The sequence below is a fragment of the Pinus tabuliformis genome, chromosome 8 (assembly GCF_031772625.1).
Source record: "Pinus tabuliformis cultivar Carrire ecotype Pingquan chromosome 8, CPIR1, whole genome shotgun sequence".
NCBI lineage: Eukaryota > Viridiplantae > Streptophyta > Pinopsida > Pinales > Pinaceae > Pinus > Pinus tabuliformis.
Window position 1 is genome coordinate 800,204,046 of NC_142294.1, and position 10,769 is coordinate 800,214,814.

Here is a 10,769-nt window from a genome sequence, read left to right on the forward strand (position 1 = left end):
AAGCTTGGATGGTGGCTATGCATATCAACTCATCAAAGTATGAGTCAATCTCTAGTCAAACCTGGGCCTTTGTGTTAGCCTGGGTGAGTGTCCCAATAGATGGGATCGCATGTGCGCGCACCACAACATCCGTACTCTTGAATACACGTTCATGGGAAGCCTATAGACTACTGATGAGCTGCGGGAGCTCTTCATAGTTCTGGATCTGACTCTGGATGTCTGCCTTTAGCTTAACTGCTTTGGGCTTCATCATCTTAGGCAAGTGAAGAGGGGCTCCCTTGTATCTCATCATCCATGTTTTCATATAATCAATAGCATCATGCACGTTCAACAATATACCTACTCTCCTAGCACATCGTTGTTGCCAATAGTTTAGATGGATGACTACCTTATGCACGGTACCAAACTTGGAATACAATGCCCGCATCACTGTGTCAAGAGACAATACTTCATCCCGTATTTCCTTCTTCAATTCTCAGGTGGATGTTGTAACTAATTCTCCTCCCTACTTGGACATCTATAGCTCCTTAGCCATTCACTCGTTCTCAGCTATCAAGAAGCAAACACTCAAGCTAGTGGCTTCGGAATATGCTCTCATAACATCGATCAATGCTGCTAGTTGTTTGTTCACATCGGAAATGATAACTCATTCCTCAAACTATGCAGTATATGTATGATCATCCAGAGTCGACACTCTGTGAGATTACACAACTCTTTATTGAGACTCGTCAAATGAGATGTTGTGTATCTCTCCTTCTGGCTCATCTCTAAGGATCTCAGTGTGTCCTTGGTCGCTTTGGACTTGCTCCTCTTCTAGATGCAGTGAAGCTGGTAGGTTGACCTCTTGGTGATGAGGCATGAGGTCGATGTCTTGCTCTAACTCCTGTTGCTCCATATCCATATCCATCTATTCAAGTGCTTTCTCTATCTCCTAAGTGAAGTGTTTTTCCTACGATGGTTCACCCTATCTGCTTGATTACAGTTGTTTTAATGAGTCTACTACCTGTACAGGCATAATTTCATCTATCTACACAAGTTGTACCCCCTGCTGTACCTGTCCCTGCTGTGCTTCCTTCTCCTGTTTACATAGCTCCTGTTCCCTCTGGAGTTGCTCCTTCAACTCATGCAACTCCTTCTCTATCTCCTCCATTCTCTGTTTTTCTCTATTCCTTTGTGTGTTTCTCTTGTCACGTTGTTACCTCTTTGCGTCTATTGCTAAAGTATCTTTTTGCACAAGTGGGTATGCTTGGAACTTGCATCTTTGCAATTCCTCCATGTGATCGACAATCTTCCTCTTGCCCTTGTCGCACACTGGTATGTTTACCTTTCCTGCTACTACTGCTTTTGGTGCTCTGCGGGATGCTACTTCATGCTGATTTTTTATCCATTCCATAGCGAGGTTGACCAGTTCATTGAATTTGGAGGAGTTGTAACAATATCTCCATGGGTCTTCCTCTGCCCAATGACATGCCCCATGGATCTAGTTGAACTGTACTTTCGTGCTGTGATATTTCACAAAACAATATAGGTCATACAGGTTGTAACTTCGGAGGTCGAACGAATACTTATTCATCTGCTCTACTTCGACATCAACATGCTTGAAAATCTATATCTCGTATAACCCGATCGCAACGGAAGAGTGGGCCAAGATGCCTTCTTCTTTCGATGGAGCCTAGTTGTCAATCCTACTGATATGTGATATGATACTTCTTACATGACGAGTTTGTCGAAGGCAAACTTCGGTAGAACATACAGAGGCTTCTCTGTGCTATACATCTGTATGAAGGTGTCGAATGGTGAGTGATACCAATCAGCTATGTCGATCAGTGCCTCCTGTTGGAATATCATCTTGTAAACTGGGGTAACAAAATGATCGAATAGATGTGTGATAACTCCTATGAAGTTGCATTTGGAAAACATCTTACAATAAGTGTTCACAATAGTCTCCGTCAGTGTCCATTCCCACTTCAAGCTCGAGAACTCCTGACGGGCATAAATTGCATCCAAGATATAATCGGACATGTAAATTTCAGCTTGCATACCTTTGGGTGGTTGTCAAGCCCTTCTTACCTATTCCTTCAGCTAATGAGCCAACATGTTGAACCTGTTGCATGCTTTGCCTTCTCTGGCTAGTTGGTCCAATGTGGTCGCCCAACTCTTTGGGAAGGTTTCTGTGCTTTCTTGTCCATATAGACAACATGCGAATATGACCAAATATTAATACACCTTCTGCAGTATCTTCCTCTTGTAGATCTGGTTTGGTATCATCCTAGATTTAGTCAGCTCATGTCTTTGGAGTTGGCATTGCTGTTGGGTATGTTGAAAGGTGTCTCCCTGATGATCACAAGCTTTGACATCTGATAAATCATGTCATAATCCTATGCCCTGAACGTAGCAATCTATGTCCCATTGACACTGCTCAATGTCATCGTCTTAGGATTAGTGTGCGAGATGATCCAATGTATCATGTCTGGGCATGGGAGAATGGGATACCTGCATGCAATCTAACACAAGTCGGACTTGTGGATGTTCACATAGACTTGGAAATCTTTGAGGTCTTCACCAAATGTGCCTGCAAATGCATTATTGACCTCTTGCCATTTCAGCTTGATGTCCTTGTCTACAATGAGTTTGGTATCTTCATAGATCGACAGACTTGTAGACACTCACTCAACTGCTTCTCTAGTTGTACTTCCATTAGTGTCCTTTGATCCTGCTCTCTTGGAGGTCATTGATCTTGAACTGCTAAGAGGCATACAAACACTTTCTAGATCTGAAAACAAAGCAACACACATGGAAATAAATTTGTCAGCAAGAACCAAAACAAACTTGAGGAATGACATGCAACATACCTAGGGATTGATTGGAATGGATTGCATAATTCTTCCTAGGAGGCTGGGAGACTGGCTACCAGAACTGCACAAAAGGTAGTCTAGGCTATCTAGGGAAGCTGGTTGGCTACTAGAATTGTGCAATGTGCAATCCAAGTTTGCCTGCTAGCTGCTAGAACTGCATAATGTGCAATTTTAGATGGTAGTGGTTACAAGCCTAGTGACTGCATTGCGCAATTCTCTGGGCCAACAGTTGTTTTCCATCATAATTGTGTAATGCAAGACTCAAGGACAATCATTGGGAAATAATACACATTTCCTGACAGGAATAAAAAGCCTTCCTTCTTAGGATTGCATACTGTTGTCTTCGTGAGGCAGAGTCTGGGCCAAGGCTGCCTAGATCCACTGACGAGCAGCTGAAAGAAAATGTGAATGTGAATGCATGGCGACACTAAATGTAAGTAGGAGTGAATTATTGTGCATGCAAACAGTGAATGAAAGATTCAGAAAATGAAACAACATGCATGTGGGTGAAGCAGGTTGCTCAATCGGTGATCGTTCATGCAAAACAGTTTCATGCATGCGACAGTAGTGAGATGCTAATGAAAACTAAAATGGTCCTAATGCAATCTATTATGCATGTAAAAGACAACAAGTGTTCACATAAATCAAGCAAACAACACTCACACAAGCAAAAACAAAGAAAGCGACAAAAATGCTGCAAAAGACAAGGTAAGCCGACCAAGGAAAATTTTAAGAACCACCGTAAATTTATATGTATAATAAATGGGTGAATCCCCATGATACATAGGAAAAATGGGAGGTGATTTTATCACTAATATAAGATGTATATATAATTTTTTTGCCGAATCTCTCACCGAATTATATTATCTTGTAAAGTAATGGCGAATCTATCACTGAATTATAAAATCTTGTAAGATCTTGACAAATCTTTCACTGAATAATAAAAAGTGAAGCCTTGGTGAGTGTTTTGTTAAAGTATGAAACCATATATGATAATAGGAAAACATATTCATTAAATTGTAATATACTGACATACATGTTTGGAAAAAAGAAACATAATTTTCTCTTCCTACAAACAATGTTGCAAGTTTCAGTGGCCATGTTTGTCAAGGTTCTCACTGTACACTCTTTCATATCCTTCTATTAGTTTTGATAATATTCCACAACAAAGTTCTTGTAGGTGTTGATCTTGATCACCAGTGCTGTCAAGGTAGGAGAGATTAATCTTTTCTCTACCACTTTCGTCAAGCTACCACTTTTGTCAAGCTATCAAATTTCTTTCTTATTCCATACAGTCCAATTACGATATAAAAAAACATATTTTGTACCACTTTTGTCAAGCTATCAAATTTCTTTCTTATTCCATAGACTCCAACTACGAGATAAAAAAAAACACATTTTGTTTACCCCAACACGCCAACAAGTAGCAAGCCCCAACTATATAATATAAGAAAGTAGTAGGTATCCCAAAGGCCTGAAGGGGATCTAATGGAAAGAAGTGACCATTGTCAGAAGCCTTCCAATCAATATATTAATATATACATATAGATTTATTATTATTTTAATTGGAAATCTTCAATTAAATAATAAAATTTAATTACGTCCCTCCCAATCTAAATTGCTTATTAACATAATTCACTACCTTCATATGTCTTGCATTTTTTAAAAATGTTGTAACATGTGGATTAATTTCCTTTCTGGTGCACAATCTCCACCTTTTAGGACAATATGGTGCACTGGCCCAACCCCTATAGATCATTACGACAAATTAAAAGAAACAAAGAAGATGAAAGGTTGTACAAACCAACATATTTTTCAAGCACTGGCCCAACCCCTACAGATCATTACGACAAATTAAGAATAACAGAGAAGATGAAAGGTTGTACAAACCAGCATATTTTTCAAACAACTAATCCAACATCAGTACCTTAACTTTTTCATGAAGATATCATATTGAGAACGTTTGAAAAATGGTGGGAAATTTGGGCACTGACTATCTCTCTTCTGCGAGGGTGATGCAGAAAGAGTGATAAGATTTCACTGTTTTGAATTTTTTTTGTTAAATCAGAAAAACCAATATTAATGGAGATATTGGTATTTTTTACTAAATTTTGTGAAGTGACTAAATGTAGCTTTAACCATTCACCTTAAGATGTTTTTTATAATATAATTTCCTAAGTCTATTTAATATCTTCATTATCATAAAAACCAACGTGTATCCATCTTAACTTCACTTCTACCACTCTTGGAGGGATGAAATCTATTTATCCCTCTCAGCACTTGGTAGACCCGGAATTAAGATGGATCTAAGCTGATATAATTTCCCCTTTAAATAGTCTATGCTCACATGAATACCATGATATTACCATGGGTTATCATAAACCTGGAGCTTAAAAACTACTATTAGTAATTTCTAAAAATTAATAAAATTAATAATTGATTTTTATTTTGTTTTCTTATTTTAAGAAAATTAAAATGTTTAAATGACATTAAATTACAAGATCCATTTTTACCCTTGATATACCAAGCCCGAGGATCAAATATTTTTTCACTCTATGCTAGTTTGCATATCACGATATTTGATCCGTCCCAGGGCTTAGTAGATCCATAGTAAAGATGGATCTATACTGGTTTAATTCCCCCCCTTTAAATAGCCTACATTCCACGTGAATACCATGGATCAATACCATGTGCCATCTTTTTTTCTATTAATACTAATATTAGGGTTTATAATGGGTTAATAATGTTCTTTTTGCATAGTATTAATAATAATTTGGCCCATGGTATTTGGTCCATAAATATAACACATTTTTTGAGTGTTCTTAAATATAATGTGACTTCTGGAGTAAATATAAAAAAATGTTTTATTTATTTACCATACCTCTTTCATAAATATGGTATTTGGCCCATAGGATTCACTTAAATAAAACCTCTTTTTTAGCCTTCTTAAATAGAAAGAGGGTTATGGACTAAATATAAAAATAGGTTTTATTTATTTACCATACCTCTAGTTTATTTATATTTATATTTATTTACCACACCTTTGGAGTAAGTATAAAAAGAGGTTTTATTTATTTACCAAACTCCACTTTATTTATATTTTTATTTATTTACCATACCTCTAGTTCATTTATATTTATATTTATTTACCACACCTTTGGAGTAAGTATAAAAAGAGGTTTTATCTATTTACCAAACTCCACTTTATTTATATTTTTATTTATTTACATGTAAATATAAGTTGACTTATGGAGTAAATATAAAAAAATGTTTTCCATTATTCTTTATATGATTATCACTAAACAGATGCAAACTTGGAATATGGCAAGAACATTATTCAATCTTTAAATAAACATGAAAATAAGAGACTTGAATTTTTAAATAAAATGTATTATTCTTTTGTGACCATTTGTTCGAAAAAATAAGGTCATTTTCTCGAAATTAACCCCAAAACTATGAAATATGGGAAAATGAAAGAAAATAACATTTTTTACACCGAATGTGGAGGGTGAAATAACTATCATAAATACTTATTCTTGAAAATTAGGGCAAATGGAAGGTTGTGACTCCTAATTTCAAAGGCTAAATTTACTTTTTTTACTCTCTTCCTTAAAATAAGGTGGGCTAACCTCCATACCTAACTTTTTTATAAAGTAAATTTGAGGCAATTTCTAACAATGTACTGTGATGCAAAATATTCACCCAATAACCATATAAAACCCCTTAATTTCACCCAAGGCCCAAAATTTGCCCCTAAACTTACTCATGAATAGGTGAGCTCGATGTGTCAAAGACTCATGGATGTGTTGTGCGATGTTAGAGTTCCAAGATCGATGTGAAGAAGTGAGCTCTGAAGCGTCGAATACGTAATTTTGAAGCTCATGACACATATGCCACAAATCTAGGGAAAAGTTACACTTGGAGGAAAGATTCTAAAATAATCTTTACATGTAACCTCCAGCTACTAAAAATATCTCCCTAAAATCTAGGGATGCTTTTTGGATGTTGCTTTTTGCTATTCAGAGAAGAAGTAGCCATGCATACAAGTCAATTTTTCTTGGTCTAGGGTGGAACTGGTCAACCCAACTGCACATGCAACAATCTCCTCAGCTGAGGGGAACAAATACGCATTTCTTAGAGGGAATTGGCCTAGCTGCCTAGAGGGATTGAGCAATTTCCAGGCAAAGCAGCTGATTGTTGCCCAGAATTGTGTAATTTCTGGGCTGAGCAGCCCTATTGGGAGGAATTGCTCAATTTTCTCATTGAAGTTTGACTAGTAGATTTGCGCAATTCTGGAGCCTAGCAGTCTGCCAGACAAAATTGCGCAATTTCTGGAGGTAAGGCTGTTTCCCCTCTAGAATTGCGTAATTTCTCGAGGGAGCTACTCAAACTGTAGCTAGACCAAGTCCGAAGAAAGAGCTTGTGAGGGGAATGGAACAAGCTCTGATGCATAGGCTAGAAATCCGCAAGAAAATCTTTGTGTTAGAGTCGGTCTAGTCATCCCTCCGTCAGAGATCATTTCTCTTATTGCATTTCATTCTTAGGTGTCTCATTCAACTCAGTCATCTACATTCCACTAGGGGCATGCCATAATCTGATGGAAGGGTCTTGTCATACATTACCCCTCATGCCTTATCCATGCTGGCTCGGGTCTGTCCGTCAAAATCAAGTTTTAAAATCACTTACAGTCCTATTTTAGTCTAGTGATCAGAAAAGGTCATTTCAGTCATTAGGTCTAAGGTTAGTCAATTTGGTCTTCAACAATGTCTAATAATGCTAGCTAACTAATGAGGGAGGTCCTTAATAGGTTTTCATTTCCAATATTTTCATCATCATATGCTCGACAATGACTTTTCTTCAAAACTCTGTTTTGAAGAAAATTCGTCATTTCGCTTTGTAATAAATTGACATGTAATCTCCAGGCGCAGCTCTGGTCTTCCTTTGTCAAGACATGCCATTATCCCTGCAAAAATTGACAAAAGACTTATCACTCAAGCCAAAAAATAAAAAGGGAAACAAAATGACAAAGTTTTATTAATTGTGGAAAAAGTGCCAAGTCAAAACATTACAAAGTGGGTTTGTGAGAAGCAAAAATCAAATCTATCACTATAAGATGTTCTCATGATTTTAAAACATTCATTTGCATCTAAGAGGTCAAAGAGGGTTGAAGTCTAGTGTTGAGAGGGAAAACTTGCAAAGTTTTGAGCCAAAGCTGCGTTCAAAGTCGGTGCGGCGCATAAAGCAGGTGGCACAGCGCACTGGGGAGGCGTGGCGCATTGGGCGCGATCATCCAATGTATTTTTGAACGGACGCGACGCACTGGGATGGCACAGCGCATTGGGCAAGCTGCGCAGCGCACTCAGCTATCTAGCCCAAAAAATTCCAGAATGGCCTCCGAACGCCCAAAACGTGCAAATTTCCCTTGAATTCAAGTAGGTTGAGCTCCTCCTTCGCTCTTCATCATCCAAGTTTATGGTGTATATTATGTTTGATGTGGTGAATGCTAAAACAAACAATCAAACCCTATCATTTTGAATTCCTCAAATATAAGTTGCTGCCTAGGGTTTCAAAAATTGTTGGCCACCAAGCTTTTTCTTTTTCCTTTCTCCTCGATTCCATTTTTTCCCTGACTTCATTGTTCCCTATCCACTAAAGTTACTAAACCCCTATCCCAAATTCCCTTTCCCAAAATTTTAAATGTGAAAACCCTAAACCATATTCCCACACATAAATCCTAAACCCCCTCCCATATTTCCCTAACAAATCTATCCCAATAATTCCTAATCCCTTACTATTATTTCCCCTTCCTAATAGTCCCTTGTTTCATTTGTTTCCCCTTGGTGGCAGAGTTTGAACACATCACTAAAAGAGCAGTCCAAACAGTTTTCATACACCAGCATCTTTTTCTCCAAGGCAGTTTGAAAAACAGCAGTCATGGCATCTGAGCATTCATCGGATTATGAAATGGAAACCCAAGGTGACTCTCCCATGGAGGAACATGCACCCCGAAGGCCTCATAGAGGTGGCAGACATATCAGAGAAGAACCAATCACCCTCACTAAATTACAAGCCTGCCCTCTTGCTATGTTTTGTTTCCAACATCAGTCATGCTATGAGTTCTTTGAAAAGGTGGCTAATGTTCAATTTCATCATGAGTTCGTTCATCTATTTGTGCTACATTTACATGGAGATCAGGCTACCTTAGCTGGTGTCACCTTCACACTTACACTAGAATCATCTCACTGGCAACCGACATACCAAACATTGGGGAACCATGGACCAACAAGAAAAAGATTGACCAACAACATTATGAGCATTGAATGGTGAGTCTCCAGACAGTAATGTGCCTCCTTTTTATATCAGTTTGAGAGTGCATGAGTTTGTGTTGCATAATGCTATGTTTGATTTCGGCGCCTCCCACAATCTTATGCTGAAGGATATCATGGAGAAGTTGGGTTTGGATGTTAGCAGGAAATACCATGATCTTCATTCATTTGATTCTAGCAGGGTGAGATGTATTGGGCTCATTAAAGACTTTGTGGTCAGTTTGGATCAAATTCCGGCCAAAAATGTTTTGATGGATGTGGTGGTGGCGGATATACCTCCTAGATTTGGAATGCTTCTTTCCAGATCTTGGGGAGCAAAGATTAAAGGAACTATGCAGCTTGATTTCTCCTATGCAACGATTCCTGTGTTTGGCCAAATGAGAAAACTTTATCAGGAGCAGAAAATGAAATACATGATTACAAGCAAGGAGAAACCAATTAATCATTCGATTAATTATGTACATACAGATTTAGAGTCTTTTGTTTTGTATTCAGATAGTTTCAATGAGATTGTTAGTCAATTAACTGTGGCAGATGACATTCCAGAAATAGTAGATAATTTCAGACAAGTTTTGAAGAAAGAAAGTCCAGAACAGGACAATACCATTCAGCGATTAGAAAAGGATAATGGACAACAAGCAGAAAAAATACATCAAACAGAGTTTCAGCACTTAGAAGAAGAGGAATATGGCCTATGGACCATGGATTTTGATGGGGCAGTGGGAAATGATGGTGATGGAATTGGTATTTGGGTACACAGTCCTTTTTCTGCTCCGAACAAAGTGCCTAGTAATGTGCGGGTATGTTCTTACAAGCTTGCTTTTGATTGCTCAAACAATGAAGCTGAGTATGAAGCTTTGATTGCTGGCCTAAAAATCCTAAGAAAGTTGAATGCTAAGAGGATTGCTATATATGGCGACTCCAAATTGGTGATTAAGAAAGTTAAAGGTGAATATCAAGCAAAGCATCCTCAGATGCGGGCATACCGGAATGTAGTTCTAGACATCTTGAAGCTGTTTTCTGATTATACTTTAACGTGTGTGCCTCGTATTCAAAATAGTATTGCTGATGCACTTGCTAAGGCAGCGAGTAATTTGAAGATTCCTATGAATTCAAGTAATAAATTTGAAATCCATGTGAAACATCATCTGACTGTCCCGGAAAATCAGAGATATTAGCAAGTTTTTCAATATGATGAGGAGATTGATGATTTTCTGAAAAACAAAGGTAAGTTCAAAGATACCTCAATTGATGTTGAATATGATGATGGTAAGCAGATGTGTAGATCAATCAAATGGAAGTGTTGCAGCTCAAGGATAATGTGATTCCTAAAGGCTTGATACCGCTAGAAGAACTCTTTGATCATGATGACATAGCCCGCAATCCAACATTGCAGCCAACAGAGAAGGGAGTCGAAGAGGTGAATATTGGAACAGCCAAACATCTGAAGGTGGTAAAGCTGTCCAAAACATTGCCACAAAAGGTAAAGGAAAAATATATCAGTTTGTTGTCATATTTTGCTGATGTGTTTGCTTGGGACTATTCCGACTTGAAGACATATGATACCAATATAATTCAGCACACAATT